General features: G+C 42.6%; 1 long non-coding RNA gene across 3 annotated transcripts in view; it reads right to left on the bottom strand.

Annotated features, from left to right (window-relative positions):
* The window catches only part of LOC147345390 (uncharacterized), an 84,902-nt gene extending 58,056 nt beyond the window's left edge, over positions 1-26,846 (bottom strand). For all 3 annotated transcript variants that reach the window (XR_015154716.1, XR_015154717.1, XR_015154715.1), the window contains exons 1-2: positions 26,730-26,846; positions 23,490-23,598 (exon numbers count right to left, since the gene is read on the bottom strand). This is a non-coding gene — a long non-coding RNA (uncharacterized LOC147345390). The remainder of the gene's footprint in view (positions 1-23,489; positions 23,599-26,729) is intronic.
* Positions 26,847-27,410: the final 564 nt, after the last annotated feature.

Raw genomic sequence — 27,410 nt, 5'->3', positions numbered from 1 at the left:
ATCCCTGGATCCCCCTGTGCCTAGAATCCTTTAAGAGACACACTCTGCACTAAACATACTCTAGCACTTGCTGTCAGTTCTCCCAGGGGTCTCCTATGGCAGCAGTCCTCAACCTTTTTGGCACAAGGGACCAGTTTCATGGAAGGTGCTTTTTCCGTGGAGCAGGGAGAGAGAGATGGTTTCGGGATGATTCACCCACATTACATTTGTTGTGCATTTACTTCTATTATTATTACATCAGCTCTGCCTCAGATCATCAGGCCTTAGACCCCAGAGGCTGGGGAGCCCTGGTGTATGGTTTGTATTACTGTAAAGGCTGTAGTTTCAGACTTATGGTTACCAAAGGGAAGAGCAAGGGCAGGGTGGGGGAGAGAGAAATTAGGAATCTGTGTTTAACATACACACACTACTATATATAAAACAGGTAGACAACAAGGATCTACGGAATAGCACAGAGGACTCTATTCAGTACCTCGTAACAGAATATAGTGGAAATGAACCTGAAAGAGCATATATATGTGTGTGTTTGTGTGTACAACTGAATCACTTTGTTGAACACTTGAAACTATCATGACACTGTAAATTAGTTATACTTTGATAAAAAGATCTTGGGAAAAGATAAAGGCAGGCAATGGTTTCTCTCTCAATAAGGGTTGAGTTTGCCATCAACAAACTCTTTTCATATAGAAGTTAGACATCACCTGTCAGGAATATGCAACAGACTCCTGATGCCTGTGATCCTGGATAAGTCCAAAGTCTCTTCCAAGTCTAAGAAGAATGAACACACAGGAATCCACTCATGTCCGCTTCCTGCAGCAGGAAGCTGTGCTGAGTGCTGTAGTCTTGGTGGTCTCCCTCAAACTCAGTTGTCCCATCTATAAAATGGGGACACCATGCCTACCTTTCAGGGCTATTTTAAGGATTAACTATATTAATGAATGGTGCAGTGGTAAAGAATCCATCTGCCAATGCAGGAGATACAAGAGATGCATGTTCGACCCCTGGGTCAGGAAGATTCCCTGGAGAAGGAAGTGGCAACCCACTCCAGTATTCTTGTCTGGAAATGAGATAGAGGGGTCTGGTGGGCTACAGTCCATGGGGTCCCAAAGAGGCACGACCCAGCACACACATATACATATAATTGGAAGGTGGACAATTCAGGAAAAGGAGGACAATAGAAGGCTCTGAACTGTGGCCAAGCCAGTTTTCAACCATCGCCCTTGTCTTAAAGATGGGAAGAGCAGAGCAAGCCGACCCAGTAGCCTAGTCTCCTCATAGTGGTTCTTCGAGGTAGAGGTGAGCTAAGGTTTTGGCTCCATCTTCACTTCTTTTAGCAAGCACTACATCTTATTAGTTTGCTCAAAAGTGGAAACTTTGCCCTCTCTTCCACCCCCAGCCATGATGGGTTATCTGGGACCCAAATAAACGACTCTGTAAATGACTATAATACTGGCAAAATATATGGAATAACTGGGCCCAGAGTTTATGCAACTGATTGCAGGACTATAATCCCCCAGACACAGGTAACAAGGGAGTGCCAAGATTTCTGCTTGAGATCCCTTCTGGACACAGCAAAGGAAGGCAGAGTCCAAACAAAGCAAGGAAGAGAGAGATTGGAGATTGGAGGGGCTGAACTGCCTGGAATCTGTGGGGAACGGTCCTGGAGAGAAGTCAGCTGGTCACAGAAGGGGCTACAGAGAACGGCATCGGGTCCCTTTGAGTATTTGGCTGAGCATGAGGCTGTGAGTGCAAAGGTCAATCTTTTGTGACATTGGCTATTAGCACCTGCTGTGGAAAGAATGACCCAGGAAAGAAAACACTAGGGAGTTGTGAGTTGAATAAACATCAGAGCTCACATCAACCACCAGTGTGGAGAGGCCCAGCTGAACCCATGGAACTTTCAGGAGAGACCCCAGGGAGTCGCATTTAGGAGTAGAGCTAAGCTAGCCTTAGAGTAAAGGCTACTCCAGGTGCACACCAACAGATTTTTAAAGGAACAAGCTAATTCATAAATAAGTAATTGCCTGCTGAAATAACATTCGATTATTACCACAGAACCCTGACACCCAGGAGCAAAGAATCTATACAATGAAACATACACTGCATATGACAAAGCAGGAAAAGGTAACCATAATCCAGAGGATCAGTCAATATGAACACATCCAGAAATGAGACTCATTATGCTGTACAGCTGAAGCTAACACTGTAAATTAACTTTAAGTTTATAAATAGTAAAAAAAAAAAAAAGAAAGAAAGAAATGCAATTTTTTTTTAAAAGATGGAAATTTTAAATCCAAAACTACCAAAGTGGAGATGTTCACTGGAAGGAAATCAAAGAAGTACAGACATCGCATAGGAAAAGAGAAAGACTAGCGAACTTGAAATTAGAGCAATAGAAATTATCCAGATTGAAGCAGAGGAGAGGAAAAAAGGAGGGAAACAGAGCCTTAGTAACCTGTGGGAGAAAAATCAAGGAATCTAATATGTGTGATTGGGGTATTAGAGGAGAAGAAAAATTGGGGCGGGGCTTCGACTTTTATAGCAGAGCTTAGATTGAATGTATGGCTTCCCTGGTGGCTCTGCCTGCAGGACAGGAGAGACCTGGGTTCAATCCCTGGGTTGGGAAGATCCCCTGGAGGGGGAAATGGCAATTCATTCCAGTATTGTTGCCTGGAGAATCCTATAGACAGAGGAGCCTGGCTACAGTCCATGGGGTCACAAAGAGTCAGACATGATTGAGAGACTAACATTTTCACGTTCACAGCTTCTAAAGCAGAAATGTGTGAATCATTGACTCAGATGTCTACCTTAAAAAGTTAGAAAAAGAAGAGCAACTTAAACCCAGAACTGGCAGAAGGAAGGAAACAATAAAGAAGGAGAATTCAATGAAAGAGAAAATATATGATGTTTTAGAAAAAAATCAATAAAAAATAAAGTTGAGGAGGTATCTCATTGTGGTTTTATGTTTCCGATGATTAGTGATGTTGTGCATCTTTTTGTAAGTTACAAGGATGTAATGCACAGCACAGGGAATACAGTCAATCTTTTATAATAACTCTGTTTGGAGTGTAATCTGTAAAAATATTGAATTTCTATTTGTACCCCTGAAACTAATATTGTAGGTCAACTATACTTTCAAAAAACTAAGAAAAAAGAAAAAAAGCTGAATCTTGGAAAAGGTTGATAAAATTGATATGCCTCTAGGCTAGACTGATTGAGATATTAATATGAAGGGAGGGCTTCTCTGGTGTCTAGTGATTAACAATCCACCTTACAATGCAGAGGACACCGATTCGATCCCTAGACCAGGAAAATCCTACATGCCACGGGGCAACTAAGCTCATGTGCCACCACTACTGAGCCCAGGTACTGCAACTATTGGAGAAGCCTGTGCACCTGGAGCCTGTGCTCAGCAACAAGAGAAGCCACCTCAATGAGAAGCCCACACAACAAAGCCAAAAAGAAATAAATTTTTAAAAAAACACACACAGGAAGGCTAACCAATATGCTTGTGAATAACCAACAGATCACTGAAGAAATCAAAAAGGAAATAAAAATATGACTAGAAACAAATGACAATGAAAACACAACAATTGAAAACCTATGGGACACACTAAAAGCAGTGTTAAGAGGGAAATTTATAGCAATACAAGCCTACTTCAAGAAATAAGAGAGACCTCGAATAAACAACCTAACCTTACACCTAAAGCAACTAGAAAAAGGACAACCCCCACCACACCAAAGTAAGAAATCATAAAGATTCGAGCAGAAATAGATGAAAAAGAAATGAAGGAGATAATAGCAAGACAATAAAACTAAAGGCTGGTTCTTTGAGAAGATAAAATTGACAAATTGTTAGCAAGACTCATCTAGAAAAAAGGAGAAGACTAAAATTAATAAAATTAGAAATGAAAAAGGAGACATTACAACAGACAACACAGAAATACAAACGATCATAAGAGACTACTATGAGCAATTATGCCCATAATATGGACAACTTGGAAACCATGGAAAAATTCTTAGAGAAGCATAACCTTCCAAAACTGAACAAGGAAGAAATAGAAAATCTGAACAGACCAAGCACAAGCACAGAAATCAAAACTGTAATAAAAAGTCTTCCAACAAACAAAAGCCAAACAACTTCACAGGTGAATTCTACCAAACATTTAGAGAAGAGCTAACACCTATCCTGCTCAAATTTTCCAGAAAATTGCAGAGGAAGGAAAACTCCCAAACTCATTCTACGAGGCCACCATTACCCTGATACCAAAACCAGACAAAGATGCCACACACATAAAAAAGACAGTTACAGGCCAATATCACTGATGAACATAGATGCAAAAATTATCAACAAAATTCTAGCAAACAGAATCCAACAACACACTGAAAAGATCATACATCATGATCAAGTAGGCTTTATCCTAAGAGTGCAAAGATTCTTCAACATATGCAAATTAATCAGTATACACAATAATGTGATATACCATATTAACAAATTGAAAGATAAAAACCATATGATCATCTCAACTGATGCAGAGAAAGCCTCTGACAAAATTCAACACCCATTTCTGATAAAACTCTCCAGAAAGCAGGCACAGAAGGAACATACCTCAACATAATAAAGGCCATATATGACAAACCCACAGCAAATATGATCTTCAATGGTGAAAAACAAAGCATTTCCTCTAAAATGAGGAACAAGACAAAGGTGCCCACTCTCACCTCTATTATCCAACATAGTTTTAGAAGTCCTAACCACAGAAATCTTAGAAGAGAAAGAGATAAAAGGAATCCAAATTAGAAAAGAAGTAAAACTCCCACTGTTTGCAGAGGACATGATTCTCTATATAGAAAACCCTAAAGATATCACCAGAAAATTACTAGAGCTAATCAATGAATACAATAAAGTTTCAGGATATAAAATTAATACACAGAAATACCTTGCATTCCTATACACTAACAATGAAAAAATCAGAAACAAAGATTAAGGAAACAATCCCACTCACTGTTGCAACAAAAAGAATAAAATACTTAGGAATAAGTTTACCTAAAGAGACAAAAGACCCGTATGCCAAAAACTCTAAGACACTAATTAAACAAACTGAAGATGACACAAACGCATGGAGAGATAAACCATGTTCTTGGATTGGAACAGCCAACGTAGTGAAAATGACTATACTACCCAAAGCAGTCTATAGATTCAATGCAATCCCTATCAAACTACCAATGTTATTTTTTATAGAACTAGAACAAATAATTTCACAATTTGTATGGAAACACAAAAGACCCCAAAGAATGAAAGCAATCTTGAGAAAGAAGAATGGAGCTGGAGGAATCAACCTTCTTGACTTCAGACTATACTACAAAGTTACAGTCATCAAGACAGCATGGTACTGGCACAAAAACAGAAAACAGACCAATGGAACAAAGTAGAAAGCCAAGAGATAAATTCATGAACCAACGGGCAACTCATCTTTGACAAGGGAGGCAAAAATATGCAAGGAGAAAAGACAGTCCCTTCAACAAATGGTACTGGGAAAACTGGTCAACTGTATGTGAAAGGATGAAACTAGAACACTTTTTAATACCACACACAAAAATAAACTGAATATGGATTAAAGACCTAAATGTAAGACCAGAAACTATAAAACTCTTAGAGGAAAACATAGGCAGAATACTCTGACATAAATCACAGCAAGATCCTCTGTGACCCACCTCTTAGAGTAATGAAAATACAAACAAAAATAAACAAACAGGACCTAATTAAACTTAAAAGCTTTTGCACAATGAAGAAAACTATAAGGTGAAAAGACAACCCTTAGAATAGGAGAAAAAAATAGCGAATGAAAGAACAAAGAATTAATCTCCAAAATATACAAGGAGCTCATGCAACTCAATACTAAAAAAGCAAGCAACCCAATCAAAAAGTGGGCAGAAGATCTTAACAGACATTTATCCAAGGAAGATATACAGATGGCAAAGACACATGAAAAGATGTTCAACATTGCTCATTATTAGAGAAATGCAAATCAAAACTACAGTAACGTATCATGTCATGTCAGTCAGAATGGCCATCATCAGAAAGCCTACCAACAATAAATGGTGGATAGTGGGTGGATAAAAGGGGACACTCTTGTCCTGTTGGTGGGAATGTAAACTGATATAGCCACTGTGGAGAATAGCATGGAGATTCCTTAAAAAAAAAACAAAACACAAAACTGGGAATAAAACTACCATCTGGCCCAGCAATCTCACTACTGGACATACACCCTGAGGAAACCACAACTGAAAAAGATACATGTACCCCAGCGTTCACTGCAGCACTGTTTACAATAGCTAGGACATGGAAGGGACCTAGATGTCCATCAACAAACAAATGGATAAGGAAGTTGTGGTATATAAACACAATGGAATATTATTCAGCAATATAAAGGAACCCATTTGAGTCAATTCTAATGAGGCGGATGAACCTAGGGCCTATTATACAGAGTGAAGCCGGAAAGAAGACAGATATTGTATATTAACACATATTTATGGTATCTGCAAAATCCTACTTGCAGGCAGCAAAGGAGACACAGACATAAAGAACAAATTTGTCGACACAGAAGGGGAAGGAGAAGATGATATGGTTTGAAGAATAGCATTGAAACATATACATTACCATATGTAAAATAGCCAGTGGAAATTGGCTGTATGATGCAGGGAACCCAACCTGGAGGGGTGGGATGGGGAGAGATGGGTTCAAGAGGGAGGGGACATAAGTATACTTGTGGCCGATTCATGTTGACGTATGTCAGAAACCATCACAATATTTCAAAGGCATTATCCTCTGATTAAAAAAATTTTAAGTAGATTAAAAAAAATTTTTAATAAATTAAAGATATAAAGGGAATAAAATTAACTATCAACATTAGGAACAAAACAAAGTACATTGCAATAATCTGAGAGACAGTAAAACAGTGAGAGAATTTTATGTACAATCATTTCAATAAATTTGACAACTTAAATTTTAAAAAATCATTCAATTCTCTGAATGAAATGAATTACCAAAACTGATGGAAGAAATAGCAAATCAAAATAGTTCTACTTAAATATTCAGATTCATAATTAAAAAGCATTCCACAAAGAAAACTCCAGTCCTAGAGGGCTTCACTGGTGGATGTTAGCAAACTTTTAAGGACTTGTGTCAAGCCATGTGAATGCTAAGTAGGCCTCTATCTCTTATAAATCTATATCCTTAACAAAATACTGAAAAGTCAGAGCCAAGAATCAGATGAAGTTTGATTCTAGAATGCAGTACTGGTTTGACATTTAAGAATCAATGCAATTTGCCACATTAAGAGGTTAAAAGAGAAAAACCATACAATCATCTCAATAGAGGCAGAAAAAGCTTTGGGGGAAAAGTCCAGGTGCATTCATGACAAAAACTCCCAGAAAACCAGATAAAGTGTATCTACAAAATACCTAGAGCTAACATTGTACCCAGTGACAAACAGCTTTGCTCAAAGATTGGAATTTCTATTGAACATCTTACAGAAAGTCCTAAAGACAACAATAAAAGAAAATTTGAAAGACATAAAAATTAGAAAGGAAGAGCTAAAAATATCCTTATTTACACACTGCATAACTGTATATGTACAAAATCCTAAGGAATCTACCAAACAAAAAAAGAACCCACCAGAACCAATAAGCAAACTTAGCAATACTGTAGGATATGAAGAGACCATACAAAAAAAAAAAAAAAAAGTCATTCTATCAGTAATGAATAACTGAAAGTGAAAATTTAAAATACCATTTAAACATCAAAAAACATTAAATACATAAGACTGAATTTCAATGAATATATAAAACCACTGAAACTTACAAAACATCACTCAGAGAAAGTAATCTAAATACATGAAGAGATATATTATGTTCACGGACTGGAAAATTCAGTGTTAAGTTGTCAATTCTTTTCAAATTCACCTACAGATTTAACACGACCTTAATAAAAATTTCAGTTGGGTATTTTTTGCTAGAAATTGACATAGTGAATGTAAGATTTGTATGGGAATGCAAATGTTTTCCAAAAACAGTTTTGGAAAAGAAGTATGGCTTTGACTTAAAAATAGACAAATAGAACAATGGAACAGAACAGAAAGTCTTGAAATAGATTCACATCTATGAAATCAATCCCACTTCTTTAAAAGGTACCAAAACAATTTAATGGAAAAATGAAACTCAACAAATAATGCTGGAACAACTAGATATCCATACAGAAAAACAAAAAACTTTGACCCATCTGTCATTTCACAGATAAAACTTAGAATGAGAGAGATCAAAATTCCAATGTTACTGCTGCAACTATAAAGATTCTAGAAAACATGGGAGTATCTCTTAGTAATCTTGGGATAAAGATTTCTTAGACAAGGCACAGAAATTATCATAAAAGTTTTTAAATGTTAAAATATATTTCATAAAAAAATTTTGTAAAATGGATATCACTAAGAAAATAAAAAGTCACTGATTAACAGAGAAATAAATATGTACAGCTGACAAAGGATTGGTACCCAGAATACAGAAATGAATTTTATATCTCAATGACAAATTGACAACAAAATAAAAATGAACCTTCCTTTATGGAAGATATGCTAAGTTACTTCAGTCGTGTCCAACTCTGCGACCCCATAGACGGCAGTCCACCAGGCTCCCTGTCCCTGGGATTCTCCAGGCAAGAACACTGGAGTGGGTTGCCATTTCCTTCTCCAGTGCATGAAAGTGAAAAGTGAAAGTGAAGTCGCTCAGTTGTATCTGACTCTTAGGGACCCCATGGACTGCAGCCTACCAGGCTCCTCCATCCATGGGATTTTCCAGGCAAGAGTACTGGAGTGGGGTGCCATTGCCTTCTCCTATGGAAGATATAGGAATGTCCAATAAGCACACAAAAAAAGCACTCAATGTCATTAGTTGCAAGGAAATGAAATTTGAATCAATGAGAGATTACTACATACCATTATAATGGCTAAAATTGAAAACTGTCAACCTCATGTTGTCAAGAGTGTAAAGCCAATTAACTCCTATACACAGTGGAGATGTGTAAAATGGTACAACCAGAATGATTGTTTCTTATAATGTTAAACATAAACCTTCTCTATGATCCAGAGATTCCACTCACAAAATAAGTGAAAATATGTATATATATACTTAAAAAAAGCCTTGTACAGGAATGGTGACAGCAACTTTGTTCACTGTAGCCAGAATCCAAGAATTACCCAAATGCTCAACAAGAAAAAGTGAAGTCACTCAGTCGTGTCCAACTCTTTGCAACCCCATGGACTGTAGCCTACCAGGCTTCTCTGTCCATGGGATTTTCCAGGCAAGAGTACCAGAGTAGGTTGCCATTTCCTTCTCTAGGGGATCTTCCTGACTCAGGTATCGAACCCAGGTCTCCTGCATTGCAGACAGATGCTTTACCCTCTGAGCCACCAGGGGAGACAACAGGTGAATACATAAATGATGCTATATTCGTACAGTGGAACAATGTCTAACAAGAAAAGAACGCATGCATGCATGCAAAGTCGCTTGTTGTGTCTGACTCTTTGTGACCCAATGGACGGTAGCCTGCCAGGCTCCTCTGTCCATGCGATTCTCCAGGCAATCCTGGAGTGGGTTCCCATCCCCTCCTCCAGGGGATCTTCCCAACCCAGGGATCAAACCCACATCTCTTATGACTCCAGCATTGGCAGGTGGGTTCTTTATCACTAGCACCTCCTCGGAAGCCCAAGAAAAGAATGACCTGCTGATATATCTCACACCATGGAAGGACCTGCAAACAGGCTGCACGAAAAAGGCTGAACACAAAACAGGACACACTGTCCGATCCTGCTACGTGAAGTCCTAGGAGAGGCAAAAGCAGTCCACAGCAAAAGAAGTGGGAACAATGTAGCCACTCAGCGGGGTGGGGGGGTGGCTGGAAAAGGATGTGAGCCATCTTTCTGGGGATGAAACATTCTGTGTCTTGGGAAGGGTGTGGATTACACAGATGTGAGAATCTGTCATTGAACTCTATATACTTTTAAGATCTGTGCATTTTTCTATAAGGATCTCAGTTTTTAAAAAGCATTAAAAATTGGAACAACCACTGCTTCCAGTCCTTAAGTTTCTAGTTTTCTTGACCTGAAGTTCCTGTGCAGAGAAAGCCATATTCTAGATTTCTCCTTTCCATCACCATCATAGACGCCTCCATTTATTGAGCATTTACTATGTACTGGGCACTCTAAGTGCTTCACGTAGATTAGCTACCCAACATTCACAAATGGTCTTCGTGATATTCGTCATTTTGACTTTACAGATGGGAAAGCTGACCGACACATTCCCTCTGGCAGCCTCACCTGAGAGACCTTTACAGATGGATTTCAGTTAATGATAGTGGCGATACCATGTCCTGAGGGTATATGCCTTTGCCACTGGCCAGGTGATGTCACACTTTGCATTTAATGACATCAAGTTCACGAGTGAAGATTGTAGATCTCAGAAACAAAGCTCATCAAGACAAGACTGAAATACAGGTTTTCTGGAGCACACAAGAGCAAAGGGACTATTTAGGAGACTGAGGCTGGTGAGGAAGGGTACTTCTGCCTGGGGACCACCCCCCCCAGGGGCCATGTTTGGGTCCTGCTAGGTCCTCCCATGCAATCTTCCAACCTTTTGCATCCTTCATGCAACCTCACCCAGCCCATGAGGGACAAACCCAACAGGGCAGGCTTTCATGGAAGCAATTTAGGAGCACCCTGAAGTCCCATGAAGTCACTGTGTGAATTTACCATTTCCCTTGGAAAGCAGCTGAGTTATAAATGGAGTCCTATAATATTTACTTATTTTTCGACTTTGGGTCTTAGTTGCGGCAGGCAGAATCTTCTGTTTATCATGTGAGATCACGTTTTATCTAGTGCAAGGACTCTAGTTGTGGCACATGGGCCTCAGTAATTATGGTGCCTGGGCTTGGTGGCCTCCCCGCATGTGGGATCTTAGTACCCCAACCAGGGAGAGAACCCGAGGCCCCTGCATCAGAATGTGGAGTCTTAACCACTGGACCACCAGAAATCCCTGGAGTTCATTTTTAAGCACATCAGTATCTGTGTGTCCATTGCTACATGTGGCCAAAAAGGAAGAACCATAGTGCTTTAGGGTCCCTGTTTCCTTTCTAGGTTTCTGTTGGCCATTGGGGGAAAATGTGCCCCTCAATACCCCAAATGCACTGAGAGCTTTGGTTGTCTGGAACATGTGTTTGTGCAAATGAGAAAGCAGTGTGTTTCCCCGAGTAGAGGCAGCTCCATGCTTGTGTGCTCAAACTTGGCAATTGGGTAATGGGTTGGGTTTTGTCTCCCACTTGCCCCGTCATGGGACATCCCATGGGATTACATACGACCTGCCCAGTTACACGCAGCAGCCCTTACAGAGGACTAGGTTCTCCATCCAAGAGGAGAACCCCAAACAGTTGCTGTTTCCTACCCGACTTACCCACAGAGCTCCGCTATGGTAAGAGAACCTCTTTGTAACCACACCTCAAACAAGAGCCCTGCTTAGACAATGAAGGAGCCACCTTTGACTGAGGTCTGTGTGCATAATTACAAGCGCCACTGCACAGGTCTTCTGATATCACAGAACTTCATCCTTTCACAATGAGAAGAATCAAGGCAAAATCAAACCCAGAGAGATGGGCTGCCCATGTTTTGTTGGGTCTCTCATCCTGGATTCCTTCACTCAGGCCCCTCTGTCTTCTATGCTCATCTCCCTCAAAAGATCCCAACTTGATCCTGTTCACCTTCCCTGGTTTAAGTAGAAGTTATTGGGTATATTTTTAAAATTAATTTAAAAACCACTTTGTATGGTGAGAAATGAGACCCAGAGAGGAAGAGTATGTCCATAGCCACACAGCTAATACAGTCAGAGCCAAAGTTAGACCCAGGGCTGCCAACTCCAAATTCAGTGCTCTTTCCATGTGTCCATCTCACTTGGGGTCCAAGCCAGGAAGGCACTCCCACAAATATCAATATTCATAACACTTAAGAGGATGGTACTGATGCCTTAGAGGTAAATATGCCTCTGTGCATGCATGCATTCCTGCTCAGCCATGCCTGCCTCTTTGTGACCCTGCCAGGCTCTTCTGTCCATGAAACTCTCCAGGCAAGAATACTAGAGTGGGTTGCCATTTCCTCCTCCAAGGGATCTCCCCAACCCAGGATCAAACCCGTGTCTTCTGCTTTAGCAGGTGGGTTCTTTACCAGCTGATCCACCAGGGAAGCCCTAAATATGCCTCTAATGAATCCAAATTAAAATAATGATGATCATTTCATGCATGCCAGGCTGGCAAAAATTAAAGTAACAAGTGGCAGGCGGAAAAATGGTTCCAGAGATGTGCACGTCCCAATCTCTGGAACATGAGTCTGTTCTGCCATGTGGTAAGGGTGAGCTTAAGGTGCAGATGGAGATAAGGATGCCCGTCAGTCGATCTAAGATGGGGAGATTAGCTGGGTAGGTCCCGCATCGTCACAGCGTCTGTCAGACAGGAAGATGGAGACAGAGAAGGGGAGGGAGATGTGAGTAATCCGCTGTTACTGGCTTTGCGGGAAGGCGCCACAAGCCAAGGAATGTGGGTAGTCTCTAGAAGCAGAAAAGACCTAGGAAATGGATTCTCCCAAAGGAGCCTCTGGAAATAATGTGGCCCTGCCTACACCTTGATTTTTAGCCCAATGAGACTCATTGTGGACTTTTGAACTACAGCACTGTAAGATGATTAATTTGCGTCATTAAGCCACTAAGGAAGTAATAATTTGCTACAGCAGCAATAGGATGCCAAACAGCCAGCAGCTCTCCTGCACGTGCTGGGTGCTATGGGAACACAAGATCTCCAAACCCAGCTTTGGAAGAGAGGGAAAGTATAGAATTGAGGAGACTTTCTAGAAGAGGCAGTATCTAGAGTTATCATATGATCCTGTAGTCCCACTCTGGGGCATATATCCAGAGAAAACTACAACTCCAAAAGGTATCCCTATGTTCTTAGCAGCACTATTCACAGTAGCCAAAACATGGAAACAACCTAGATGACCACTGACAGATGAATGGATAAAGAAGATGTGGTGCATATAGGCAATGGAATAGCACTCAGCCATAAAAAATGAAATACCATTTGTAGCAACATGGGTGCAACTAGAGATCATACTAAGTGAAGCAAGTCAGAAAGAGAAAGGTAAAAATCATATGATATCACTTATATGTGGAATCATATCACTTATATGTGGCATCACTGATTCAATGGACATGAACTTGGGTGAACGCCGGGAGGTGGTGAGGGACAGAGAAGCCTGGCGTGCTGCAATCCATGGAGTCGCAAAGAGTCAGACATAACGTGGCGACTGAACAACATCTGGGAAATCTAAAATATGGCACAAATGAACACGCACAAAACAGAAACAGACACACGGACAGAGAACATACTTGTGGTTGCCAAGAAGGAAGGAGGGAGGTCGAGGGATTGACTGGGCATTTGGGGTTGATAGATGCAAACTATTCCATTTAGAATATGAACAACAAAGTCCTACTGTGTAGCACAGGGAACTGTCTTCAACATCTGATGACAAGCCATAAAGGAAAATAGTAAAAACCATGTATATATGTGCATAACCAAGTCACTCTGCTGTACAGCAGAGACTGGTGCATTGTAAATCAACCATACTTCAATTTTTTAAAAATTGAAGAGAAAAAAATCTTAAGGCTCAAGTCACAGAAGGAACGGGCTGTGGTTTCCACAGAGACCTCCATGGAAAGGCGAGCTAGAAAGAGCCTGGGGGAATGACAAGCAGTTGGCTCTCTGCATGGGAGGATGGAGCAGGCATTGAATGTGATCGTGGGTGGTGGCCACTATTAAGGGTCGTGGACTTTAGGGGATTCTAGTCGGGGCATCAAACTTGCCTTTTGCAAAGCCCACCCTGGCTGTGGAGAGTGGATGGGAGGGTGGGCTGGAGGGAGGTTGACCACATGAGAGGCCACTGCAGCATCCAAGCGGAAGGTGGTGGCGGCCTGGACCAGATGCACGTGGTCATGCAGTGGACTCGCCTGGACCCGGGGGTGGCGGGGAGGAGCCACCTGGGTGTCTTGTTTGAGGTTCCTGGCACGTCCCTTCCACATTCTTTTCACCTCGCCCTCTCGAGTCTCCAAAATTTGCCCTGTGCTCCTTGAAACCACCACCAGCTCCCTCCTGTCCCAGGAGGGACATTTGTCACGGAACAGGGGTTGTCACTTACCATCTGCTAAGAGAGGCCCCAGCAGAGGATGAGGCGTGTTAATTAGGAAGGGGCAGAGGAGAGGGAAAGACAACGACCGCCATCTGCTCTGAGGCTTTGGAGGAAGGGGTGGGACCAGAATGGGGAGATGGAACTGGTGACCAGGATGGGGAGATGGAACTGGTGACCAGGATGGGGAGATGGAACTGGTGACCCCAATTTAGTTAAAACTACAGCGGTCTTGAGGTCTGAGCCAGAGGGACCCAGATGTCCTTGGCAGTGCCCTTAGCAGACAGATGGAGTTTCTGCAGTCCCTGCCTCGAAAGTGGCTCTGGGCCTTCTCAGACAGAGTGGGGTCAGCAGGTGGAGGTCTGGCTACACAGGGGGTCCATGGGAGGGTACCTGGGCAGAACCACGACCATGGTGGGGGGATGATGGGTCTGTTGGCTACAAAAGATGGGGTGTACAGGGAAGGGGAGGAAGGAAGGAAGGGAGGGAAGCTGGCTGCAGGACAAATAGATTCATTCTGAAAAGAACAGATACCATTTTCCAGGCAAAGTTGGGTAAGAGGTTCTTGTACAGCCCAAATACTGTGTAAGAATTAAAAAAAAAAAAAAAATTCATTTAGTCTTTACAAAGATCACACAGAGAAAAGGGATGAGTCCCATAACATGGTCATTTGATAGATGGGCAAACTGAGGCCCAGACAAATTAAAAAGTCAATGCCAGTGTGCAAGACTGCAGTTCTGGTCTGCAGCCTGCATGGGCTTTGTTTATCCACCCAAGAGGACTATAAGCTTAAGAGCCGGGCCCTGTGTGCTGATCCTGTGACCTCTCCCCAAACACTGGGCCATAGCAATTGGCTGACTTGGTCCACTGACTGACCCTCAGTTAGCTCTGATGACACAAGCTGATAATAATGTCAATCCTAGCTCAGGAAGAAATTGTTGCTCTAAGCCAGGGATAGGCAAACATTTTCCTTACAGGGCCAGTTAGTATTTTGGGCGTTGCAGGATGTTAGGCCTTCAGGGACTCAACTTGGAGGCCTGGGCATAGCTGTGTTCAAATCAAACTCTATAAAATGGGGGACTGGCTGGATGTGACCCACAGGCCAAAGTTTGCAGAACCCCACACACCCTCTATAGGGGCTCCCCTAGTGGCTCAGTGGTAAAGAATCTGCCGGCCAGTGCAAGAGATGCAGGTTCAATCCCTGGTCTAGGAAGATCCCCTGGAGAAGAAACCAACCCAATCCAGTATTCTTGCCTGGCAAATCCCATGGACAGAGGAGCCTGGGGGTGGCGGGGGGCGGGCGGCTACTGTCATGGGTCACAAAAAGAGTCAGACATGATTTAGCGACTTATAACATACTCCATAAGCTATTTACTGAAAAGCCAGCTACGAGGATGTGATGTTTGATCTTAAAGAAAGAGGCTCATGTTCTTTCTCCTTCCTTTCTCTGAGAAAATGAATGAAATCTGCACGAGGACAGAACAGTGACATTGACCCATAATTTGGTGTCTGCTCCTTTCCAGTGCGTTATAGTCATTCACTGCAGTCCTTAAAATCATTCTGAGGAGGAAAATTTTCACCCCACTTGCCATATTCAATCCCTGGGTCAGGAAGCTTCTCTGGAGAAGGGAATGGCAACCCACTCAAGTATTCTTGCCTGGGGAATCCCATGGACAGAGGAGCCTAGCGGGCTACAGTCCATGGGGTTGCAACATTAGATGGAAACCACACTCCAACCAGAGGATGTAGATAAAAGAGACACACACATACTTTGGTTGTGCTCCTAGCATTAGAACTTCACAGACCAGAAGATGATGATCATTTGTTAGCCAGCAAAAACCTGGGTTTTTCTGCCCTTGAACTCAGAAACAGAGACAGATTCTTGCTTATTTCCTATCCACACCCTGCACCACCTTGTTGGTTCCCGAGAAATCTCCCAACAGCCACAGGGTCTGGGATAAACTACCCAAGAAGAGAAGATTAAAAAAAAAAAAAAAAAGGTGCCCTCATGAAAAGATGCTCATCGTTACTAATTATTAGAGGAATGCAAATTAAAACCATAATGCGTTACCACCTCACACATGTCAGAATGGCCATGATTAAAAGTGTACCAATAATAAATGCTGGAGAAGGGAACCCTCTTACACTGTTAGTGGAGATGTAAATTGTTACATCCACTATGGAAAATAGTACGGAGGGTCCTCAAAAAACCAAACACTAGAGTTGCCATATGATCCAGCAATCCTACTCCTGGGCATATACCCAGACAAAATATAATTTGGAAAGATACAAGTAATCCTATGTTCACAGCAGCACTATTCATAATAGCCAAGACATGGAAACAATCTAAATGTCCCAACAGATGAATGGATAAAGAAGATGTGACACATATGTCCAATGGAATATTAGCCATAAAAATGAAATAATGCCATTTGCAGTAACATGAATGGACATAGAGATTATCATACTATGCAAAGAAAAATAAATATTATATCAGTTATATGTGGAATATAAAATATGACCTAAATGAACCTATCCACAAAACAGAAACAGACACATGGACATAGGACAGACCTGTTGTTGCCAAGGGGAAAGAGGGTGGGGAGGGATGGATTGGAAGTATAAAAAACTGGAAATAGAACTGCCTTATGATCCAGCAACCCCACTGCTGGGCATACACACTGAGGAAACCAGAAGGGAAAGAGACACGTGTACCCCAATGTTCATCGCAGCACTGTTTATAATAGCCAAGACATGGAAGCAACCTAGATGTCCATCAGCAGATGAATGGATAAGAAAGCTGTGGTACATATACACAATGGAGTATTACTCAGCCATTAAAAAGAATACATTTGAATCAGTTCTAATGAGGTGGATGAAACTGGAGCCTATTATACAGAGTGAAGTAAGCCAGAAGGAAAAACATAAATACAGTATACTAACGCACATATATGGAATTTAGAAAGATGGTAACAATAACCCAGTGTACGAGACAGCAAAAGAGACACTGATGTATAGAACAGTCTTATGGACTCTGTGGGAGAGGGAGAGGGTGGGAAGATTTGGGAGAATGGCAATGAAACATGTAAAATATCATGTAGGAAACGAGTTGCCCGTCCAGGTTCGATGCATGATGCTGGATGCTTGGGGCTGGTGCACTGGGACGGCCCAGAGGGATGGTATGGGGAGGGAGGAGGGTTCGGGATGGGGAACACATGTATACCTGTGGCAGATTCATTTTGATATTTGGCAAAACTAATACAATTATGTAAAGTTTAAAAATAAAATAAAATTGGAAGAATAAAAAAAAAAAGAAAAAAAAATTTTATTTATTTTTGGCTGTGCTGGGTTCTTTGTTGCCACACCAGCTTTTCTCTAGTTGTGGCACACGGGCTTCTTAGTGCAGCGCCTTCTCTTGTTGCAGAGCACAGGCTCTAGGGTGCACAGGCTTCAGGAGTTGCAGCTCCCAGACTCTAGAGCACAGGCTCAATAGTTGTGGCACACGGGCTTAGTTGCTCCGTGGCACGTGGGATCTTTCCAGACCAGGGATTAAAGCTGTGTCTTCTGCATTGGCAGGTGGATTCTTTCCAAACGAGCCACCAGATGCAAACTATTATATAAATGTGGAAAATTCTGAAGGAAATGGGAACACCAGACCACCTGACCTGCCTCTTGAGAAACCTGTATGCAGGTCAGGAAGCAACAGTTAAGGACATGGAACAACAGACTGGTTCCAAATAGGAAAAGGAGTACACCAAGGCTGTATATTGTTACCCTACTTATTTAACTTCTATGCAGAGTACATCATGAGAAACGCTGGGCTGGGGGAAGCACAAGCTAGAATCAAAATTGCCGGGAGAAATATCAATAACCTCAGATATGCAGATGACACCACCCTTATGGCAGAAAAGTAAACTAAAGAGCCTCTTGATGAAAGTAAAAGGAGAGTGAAAAAGTTGGCTTAAAGCTCAACATTCAGAAAACGAAGATCATGGCATCTGGTCCCATCACTTCATGGCAAATAGATGGGGAAACAGTGGAAACAGTGTCAGACTATTTTGGGGGGCTCCAAAATCCCTGTAGATGGTGATCACAGACATGAAATTAAAAGACGCTTACTCCTTGGAAGGAAAGTTATGACCAATCTAGATAACATATTCAAAAGCAGAGACATTACTTTGTCCACAAAGGTCCATCTAGTTAAGGCTATGGTTTTTCCAGTAGTCATGTATGGAAGTGAGAGTTGGACTATAAAGAAAGCTGAGTGCTGAAGAATTGATGCTTTTGAACTGTGGTTTTGGAGAAGACTCTTGAGAGTCCCTTGGACTACAAGGAGATCAAACCATATGATCCTAAAGGAAATCAGTCCAGAATATTCATTGGAAGGACTGATGCTGAAGCTCCAATACTTTGGCCACTTGATGCGAAAAACTGACTCATTAGGAAAGGCCCTGATGCTGGGAAAGATTGAAGGCAGAAGAGAAGGGGATGACAGAGAATGAGATGGTTGGATGGCATCACCAACTCAATAGACATGAGTTTGAGCAAGCTCTGGAAGATGGTGAAGAACAGGGAAGCCTGGCATCCTGCAGTCCATGGGGTCACAGAGTTGGACACGACTGAGTGACTAAACAACACCACCACCACACACGCACATTATATATATATATAAACTGAGCCACTTTGATGTGCAACAGAAATTAACACAATATTATAAATCATACTTCAATAAATTAAAAAAAAATGCCTCAGGAGCAAAGCCACGATCATTCATTCTTACTTTTCAATTTGGGTGCAAGGCCAGTCAAAATCAGATGACAAAAACTAGGAATAAAACTACCATATGACTCAGCAATCCCACTACCAGGCATGTACCCTGAGGAAACCATAACCGAAAAAGACACATGTAGCCCAAGGTTTCATTGCACAACCATTTACAACAGCTAGGACATGGAAGCAACCTACATGTCCATTGTCAGATAAATGGATAAGTTTTGGTATATGTACACAATGGAGTATTACTCAACCATAAAAAGGAACACATTTGAATCAGTTCTAATGAGATGGATGAACCTAGACCCTATTCTGCAGAGTGAAGTCAAGTCAGAAAGAAAGAAAAATATCATATTAACACATATATATGGAATCTAGAAAGTCCTGATGAACCTATCTGCAAAGCAGCAGTAGAGATGCAGACAGAGAAAGGACTCCTGGGCACAAGCGGGTAAGGAGAAGGTGGGAAGAAGTGAGAGAGTAGCACTGAAACATACGCATTGCCATGTGTAAAATTATTAGGTTGGTACAAAAGTAATCTCGGTTTTGCATTGTTGAATTTTGTCATTTGATATTGGAATACATTCTTAAATAAATGTGGTTATGTTATAAAAAAAAATCAGATGATGTATCAGAGCACTCAGTCGGAAGAGATATGCAAATGGGTTACATTTTGATCCTCCACCTTGGATTTTAAGAATTCTTAGTGCTGAGAAAGACCTTAAGAAATCATTTGTGTATACACATGTAGAGAACAAACATATGGATACTGAGAGGAGATGGGGTGAGTGAGGTGAATTCAGAGATTGGGACTAACATATACACACTGTTGATACTATGTATAGAACAGATAACCTACTGTTCCTGACAGGAACCTACTGTACAGCCCAGGGACCTCTACTCAGTGCTCTGTGGTGACCCAAATAGGAAGGAAACCCAGGGAAGAGGGGATACAGGTACAGGTGTGACTGATTCACTTTGCTGCCCAGCAGGAGCTAATGCAACACTGTAAAGCAACTGTAACTCCAATAAAAGGAAAACATGATCTTACTGATATCAGGTAATTTTTAAATTTAATCTCGACTACATTTCCTCAGATTTTGTCTGCCCCACCCTGACCCCACAAAGAAATCATTTGTGTCTAGACAGAGCCATGCCCGAAGAGTCCCTTGTTACAGAAGAGGTGAAGAAGTTGAACCAATAACTCAACAGCATTTGAGGTCATGAGCAGAACCGACGTATCAGACAGGTCTTTGTCCTGCAAAGCAGAAGAAAGGGCCAGAAGCCAGAGAGCAAAGGAGAAAACGATCAGGGAGGAGAAGAAAGAGTGACTCTAAAATCTGTTGGCTTTCCCAAGAAACTAAAACAAAAAGAATAAACAAAGGCATAGCTGAGCAAATGATTTCACCCTGAAGAATATTCTTAAGGTTTTAGTATCAGGAAGTAAATTCTGAAAATATCCAGGAAGACAAAGATTAGCCCACAAAAAGCCAGAAATATTTCGGCGGGGGGCGGGGGGAGGAAAATCAGAGTAGAACAAAATCTAAAGAATTTTGAGAGGAAAAGCCATGATGTAGCAATTTCATGCCCAACCAAGCTGTTCATGCTTAAAGCTGAGCAAAAGACATCAGACGAATAAAAAGGCAAGGAAAAGTGAACTGGTGGTGACTAAGCAATCTGTATGTCAAAACTGCCATAAACTGAACAGTGTGATGCTAGCATAAGAATTAGTCCTTTCATCAGTGGAACTGAAATCAATAACCTTAAAATGGGCTCCATTATAATTTTGTAAAACTTAGGGGCAAGGCAAGAGTCCTGCCATCTTTCTGCTACTTTTAAAAACTATAATGGAGGTTGTTGTCTGTAAAAATAAAAAGACCTACAATTATTAGAAAAAAATACAAAATTAATTATTTGCAAAAGATACAATAGAAAAGATAAGGGAAAAAGTTGATCCCCTGGAGGAAAGGGCAACCCACTCCAGTGTTCTTGCCTGGAAAATCCTATGGACAGAGGAGCCTGGTGGGCTACAGTCCCTGGGGTCACAAAGAGCTGGACACGACTGAGCAACTGAGCATGGACCCACACACAGATAAGATGTTTTAAGTCTTAAGAGACTAATAAATTTGATAAATTTGACTGATAAATTTTAAGGTTCTACATAACACAATATAAGAAAGTTAAAAGTCAAGCAACACTGAAGATATTTGTAGCATACATAATAATCTAGAGAAATACATATATATATAAAATTGGGTGGAGAAAACCCTTTTTACACTGGTTAAAGTAAATCAAAAAGAAAATTCTGAACAGTGGCTATGAATGACCAATTTGCATAAGATGACCATATGAAATGATCATGCAAAAAATCATTTAACTGCATTAGCAATCAGAGAAATGCAAATTTAAACAATGAAATAACGTTTCTATCTATATTAAATTGCCCCAAAATTAAAAATGGTAATTGCTTTTATATATCGCTGGTGATAAATTGCTATAGCCCTTTGAGAATATTTTGGCAGTAAAATATTGATAAGTGCATGCCCCAGGATGGAGGTTTCACTATCACCCCCTGGAAAAGCACAAACAATTTGCCCATGTCAATAAGAATGCCCGAATAAGTATGTCTATCGCATTGTGTGTAACAACAAAATCAAAAGACTACCCAAATGCCCACTGCCGCATGAATGAATAGACTGATACATTTGTACCATAATATATTGCACAGCAGTTAGAAAGAAGGAAATCTAAGTATACTGAGAGAGCTTGAAGATATGTGTTTTTTTAAAGCAAATTGAAAAATGATGCATACGTCATACATATATATTCCTGACTCCAAAAACAAGAACAATAGATTCCAAGGGTGTGGATATGAACGCGTAGGAAAAGGTCTGGAAAGGAGCACTCTAAACCAGTGAGAGAGATCAGGCCAGAGAAAGGAAAGGACGGGAGGCCTGGGATCATGGTTAGTGGGCCAAGGTGACTTTCCTCTTAGAAGCCTCCTTTTTAAAACAGCCAGATTGTGATGAATGTAAGTCTCTGAAAGGATCGAGACTATACATATCGACCACTTGTGGATCAAAGTCCTGAAAATGATCTTGAGAAATGGCTGGTTGAATCCTAAGAAAACAGGCAATGGACATGAGTGGGGGCCCAGACTCAGACGTGTAAGGTGGGGTCTAGTTAACTCGAGTAAACCAATTTCAGGAGGAAACTTTCTGCTTGTTCAAGTTCCTGGAGATCAACCTAGCGACCTAAGAAAGGAGTAATTTTTCTGGTTCCCTGTGACAGTACACATCCAGTTACAAAAATCAGAGTTCCCAAATTCAAGTGTTAACTCCACTATTTCTAAACTGGCAATCTTTGGACAAGCGTTTAATTTCTATATGCGTAGAATGGGATGACATGGCATGCCCCATCTACCTTCTGGGATTATTTTGAATCTTACATGAGATAATATCTCATTAGCAAAAGTTCTATGAAAGGTGGCAGAACTATAAAGACATAAAATATGACACTGCCCCCCTGCCCCCAAAAAAAACCCAACACACCAGGATAAAATATGCACATGCTCATTGAGAAATTAAAAATTTGTTTTAAAATGGCTCTTTTCCATCCAGAATTTCTCATCAGTTCAATATCTCACACCACATTCTTTTTTTAAAGCCCAGATGAAATAATTAGTCAAATAGTAACAATGAAACCATTAAAAAAAACTCAATATGATTCTTGAACATAAAGGAAATATTTGATCACATGAAGACATTAAACTCCTTTACACCATGCAAACTATTATATATAGAACAGATGAACAACGAAATCCTGCCATATAGTGCAGGGAACTATATTCAATATCTTGGGATAAACTATAATTGAAAAGATATGAAAAATAATGTGTGTAGATACATATATAACTGGAATCACCTTGTTGTACAGCAGAAGTTAACACACCACTGTAAATCAACTATACTTGAATAAATTAAAAAATAAACTCCTTTACATCAAATAATGTGTAAAGGATAATAGTTACATCTTTCTTTGGAGGGATACTAATTCTTTGATAGTGTGTATTTTACACTTTTAGCATCTTAATCCAGATGCTAAATGTTTATTGCAAATGTATTTTCAATTTCATAATATTTTCAGTTGAAAAAGGAGATTCATCTACCCACGTGGCTCCAAACATACTTTTTAAAAAGTTTTCTAGTAACTGAATGGTGTATCAAGTTTTAAAATTGGTTCTAAATTACATCTCAGTTGCTCAGCCCCACCAACCTGAAAGCCACACGTCACTAGTAATCACCTTACAGGACAGCATAGTCCTGAAATAAATCTGACTTTCATCAACCCATGCCCCAGCTCTAGGGAGAGCAGCCCTTCTCCCAGCCTCCTGAAGCCTGTCACAGTAGCTCTCTGATCAATATTCACGAATATTTTGAGACTTACACTCTTCTTCTAATAGATCCATCCTGGCCTCCTTTTCTGGTTCCTGCTGTGACTTTTCCCATGAGGTGCACAGCCAGGCCCACCACCACTCATCTTGAGTTCTCAGGCTCTAAATGGTAAAGAACAATGGGATTAATAATAATAATAAAGAACAGTGGGTTCTGGGCTTCCTAGGTGGTCCTAGTGGTAAAGAACCTGTGTGCCAATGCAGGAGATGTAAGAAATACAGGTTCAATCACTGGGTCGGGAAGATCCCCTGGAGAAGAGCATGGCAACTCCAGTATTCTTGCCTGGAAAATCCCATGGACAGAGGAGCCTGGCAGGTTACAGTCCATAGAGTCGGACATGACTGAAGTGACTCTGCATGCACGCACAGTGGGTTCAACCTATTGAGAAGATTGTGGTGTCCAATGCTTTCTACTCTTATCAATAACATCTACTCTCCCATTTACAGACAGGAGATTGGGACTTAGAACAGCAACAAGTTAGGGTCAGGCGATAAGTAGCAGACACTCACTGCTGGGACCAGAGCTGACTGGCCCTAATCCCTTGCTCCCACCACTTCTCCACGCTGTTCTGTGCCCTTTGTGTGTTAAGGCTCCCTCCCCACCGTGCAGTCACCCACAGGGGCCCTCAACCCGCCTTGCGGCATCAAGTGCATTGGGGGTCTCATCCATGGAGTTGCTTCTTTTCAGAGCAAGTCATTAGGCCAAGTCGAAGGAACCACGATACGAGAGCCTACTGGGCGGTGAGCCCTCTGCAACAGGAACCCACTTTACAGAGAATGACCAACTTGTCCAAGAGCCAACAGCTAAGAAGGCGGGGCTGGGATTTCATATTTAGATCTGGGTCCCACATGACTGGTGATGCAAGGTGCTTCCCCTGGCAGCTCAGTCTCCACTTCTGAGTTTATCAACCCCCTTCTTTGGATCTGTGGTCATAACTGAGCATTATAACCCATAACATGTCCAATATTTTGGCCACCTGATGTGAAAAGCCCTAACTGGAAAAGACCCTGATTCTGTGAAAGACTGAGGGCAGGAGAAGAAGGGGGTGACAGAAGATGAGAGGGTTAGACAGCATCATCGACTCAACGGACGTGGACACACGCGAACTCCAGGAGATGGTGAAGGACAGGGAGACCTGGCTTGCTGCAGTCCACGGGGTTGCAGAGTCGGACACGACTGAGCGACTCAAAAACAGCAACCCTGCAAAATATGTAGCTGTGCCTTCCAGGAAGCTAGAGAGGCAGACTTGGGCCCTACTTCAGACCTGCTGAATCAAACCGTGGGTGGGAGCTTTGTTTAATAAGCATGATGCACCCCCCGACCTGGTAAGCGAGCGGCCCGGCCTCTTCCTGGCTGTCTACATAAGCCATGCAGAACTTCTCCACTGGGGCAAAAACCACAGGCCTACATGTGGGAAGGGGGGTTTATAGAGTCCCCTGCTTTCTGCCTCCAGCATCTGCCTTCCCCCTCGCCACCATTCAGAGCTGTCAGTCCCGAGGCAAATTTAACAGGAAGCTAATGATGTTTCAGCCTCCCTCACTTGCAAAGGCCCCTTCTGAGACCCAGTAACTAGTTTACATCTGTGATTCCATAGTCTTTTCTTAAAGAGGCCCTGCAAGTGTAAGAGCTGCAGGCCTAGAGCACTCAGACCTGCTGTGGTCTAGACAGGCAGGTGGGATTATCTGAGTTGTGGTATTTCAGTTGCTAAGTAACGACAAGACATGGCTTCTCAGATGCTCCCGTGCATCAGTGTCACCTGGAGAGTTTGTTAAAAATCCAGATCACTAGGCCCTGCCCTGTTTGTCAGGAGGTCTGAGTGGGGCCCTGAGTGTGTGCTAAGTCGCTTCGGTTGTGTCTCTTTGTGACCCCATGGACTGTAGCCCGCCAGGCTCCTCTGTCCAGGGGATTCTCCATGCAAGAATACTGGAGTGGATTGCCAGGCCCACCTCCAGGGGATCTTCCTGACCCAGGGATCGAATCTGTGTCTCCTGCATTGGCAGGTGGGCTCTTTACCACTAGCGTCACCTGGGAAGCAGATGGGCATTTCTAACATCGCCCGGGTGAGGCAGCTGTGGCTCCAGGGACCACGCTTTGAGAACCAGCACCTTTGAGGAGTCTTCCCACCTCCACCTGCTCCTCATTCCCCAAAGGGTCACATAGCTAAAGCTGCTCCCTCAGCCAGCAAACACTCTTGATTTCTGCCTTCAAGGGTCCAAACCCTGCTTGTCCACCCCACTCCAGGAGGCCCTCCCTGACCTCCCATTCTGGGCTTGGAACCCCATCTTCAGGCAGCTTTAGCTCTTTTCTGTCAAGCCCTATTGTGATGGTCAGGTACTTATCAGTTTTTAATTTTTAACCATACCCCGTGGCATAAAGGATCTTAGTTCTCCAAGCAGGGATTGAACACACACACCCGCTGCATTGGAGGGTGAGTCTTAACCACTGGACCACTGGGGAATTTCCCAGAAAAGCTCTTTATCTGGATTCCCGGTGCCCACCTCCACTCTGCAGATGAATGGGAAGGCACCTCCTTCTCCATGGACTATGACACTGGCTGCCTGCCTGGGGCCTTGCCCCCTTCCCAGCTGGAGCTCCTGCACAAAGCCTCAGGTTCCTCCTGAGAGGTCCTCCAGGTCAAGGTGACTTTCCAGAGAGTCCCTGGAGGGAGGTGGAGACCCAGGTGCTGCAGGAGCCGGGACTTAGAAGTCTGTGTCTCTGAGGCTGAATTAGTACCTGGGAGGTGGCGGCTCCTCCCAGCACCACCATCTCAGCTGCTTCCTAATTAGGTCGCAGCCAGTGGAGGGGACAAAGGGACCAGGCTGTGGCTCTCCTTTCCAGGTGCCCCTCCTTTCTCTCCAAGAACAGGGCCCAGAGTGTGAAGCTTGTGGATTAAAAGGCCTTCATCTGGCACATGGTCTCCAGTTCTACCCCCCCGCCCCAGCCTTGCTGTCCCCGTCCCTGGGGTGTCACTGGTGCCAGGGTGCTCCTCTGCTTCCCCGTCAATGGCACAGGCTGGCCTTTGTCCCCTTAGCCATTCTGCTTCTGCCCCTTCCCCCCACGCCTGGCATCCCCTCCTCCTGGCCCTCCGGCAGTGAGTGGCACTCCAAAGTGGCGTGAAAAGCCAGAGACCTGGCCCAAAGCAGAGTTCCCAGGGTTACAGATATGGCTTGAGGTCCATAGAGCTGTCCGGGCCCCACCCCTGTCCCCTTGAGGATGGAGGGGAGCTACTCACCTCTCTGGCTTCCCAGGACATCCTCAAGGTCTGCAGGAGATCTGGAAAGTCCCAGCCGTGAGGCCCTAGGGTCATGTGGGCTTTAAGCTGGGCAGGTTAATATGGTCCACACCTGGTGAGCCCCGGGCTGACACTCAGGCAAACTCTCAGCCGGTCTCTCAGCCCTGGGGCTGAGCCTTGATCTCCATCACCTGGGTCAGATCACCTGAGCTGCTGGGCAAGCATTCCCAGTCACCCCCACCCCAGACCCACTGAGTCACTGTTGCTGCTGGTGGGGGCTGGGAGGTCTGCATTTTCACAAGCAAACCCAGCACACATACACACATCTGCATTTTCATAAGCATTCCCAACACACACAGCTTTGGGGACCACTGCTCTGAGATCTCCATCATTCTTGGTGCACATTTTCACATTTTCTTTATTCCCAGGCGAGGAGCCTTGGCTGCGAGAGGGTTTCTTCTTTCTTCAGGTTTTATTTATTTGCCTTATTTATTGTCTTAATGAGCGAAGGTGGGAAATGGGCATTAGCTCTTATCAGGAGCCAGATGCTTCACAGACAAGGAAGAAAAGCTTTATCATTGCAAACCGCCCTGTGTAAAAATAGTGGTTCCTTCTGTTTAATCAAGTCTTGCACGTCCACTATAAGGAACTTGCAAACCAGAGCAAATTATAAAATGACAG

This window comes from Bos grunniens, chromosome 25, assembly GCF_055505025.1.
Source record: "Bos grunniens cultivar Pamir isolate PY7600 chromosome 25, Bosgru_T2T1.0, whole genome shotgun sequence".
Lineage (NCBI taxonomy): Eukaryota > Metazoa > Chordata > Mammalia > Artiodactyla > Bovidae > Bos > Bos grunniens.
The sequence above is the reverse complement of the archived record's forward strand: the minus strand, read 5'-3'. Positions and strand labels throughout refer to the sequence as shown.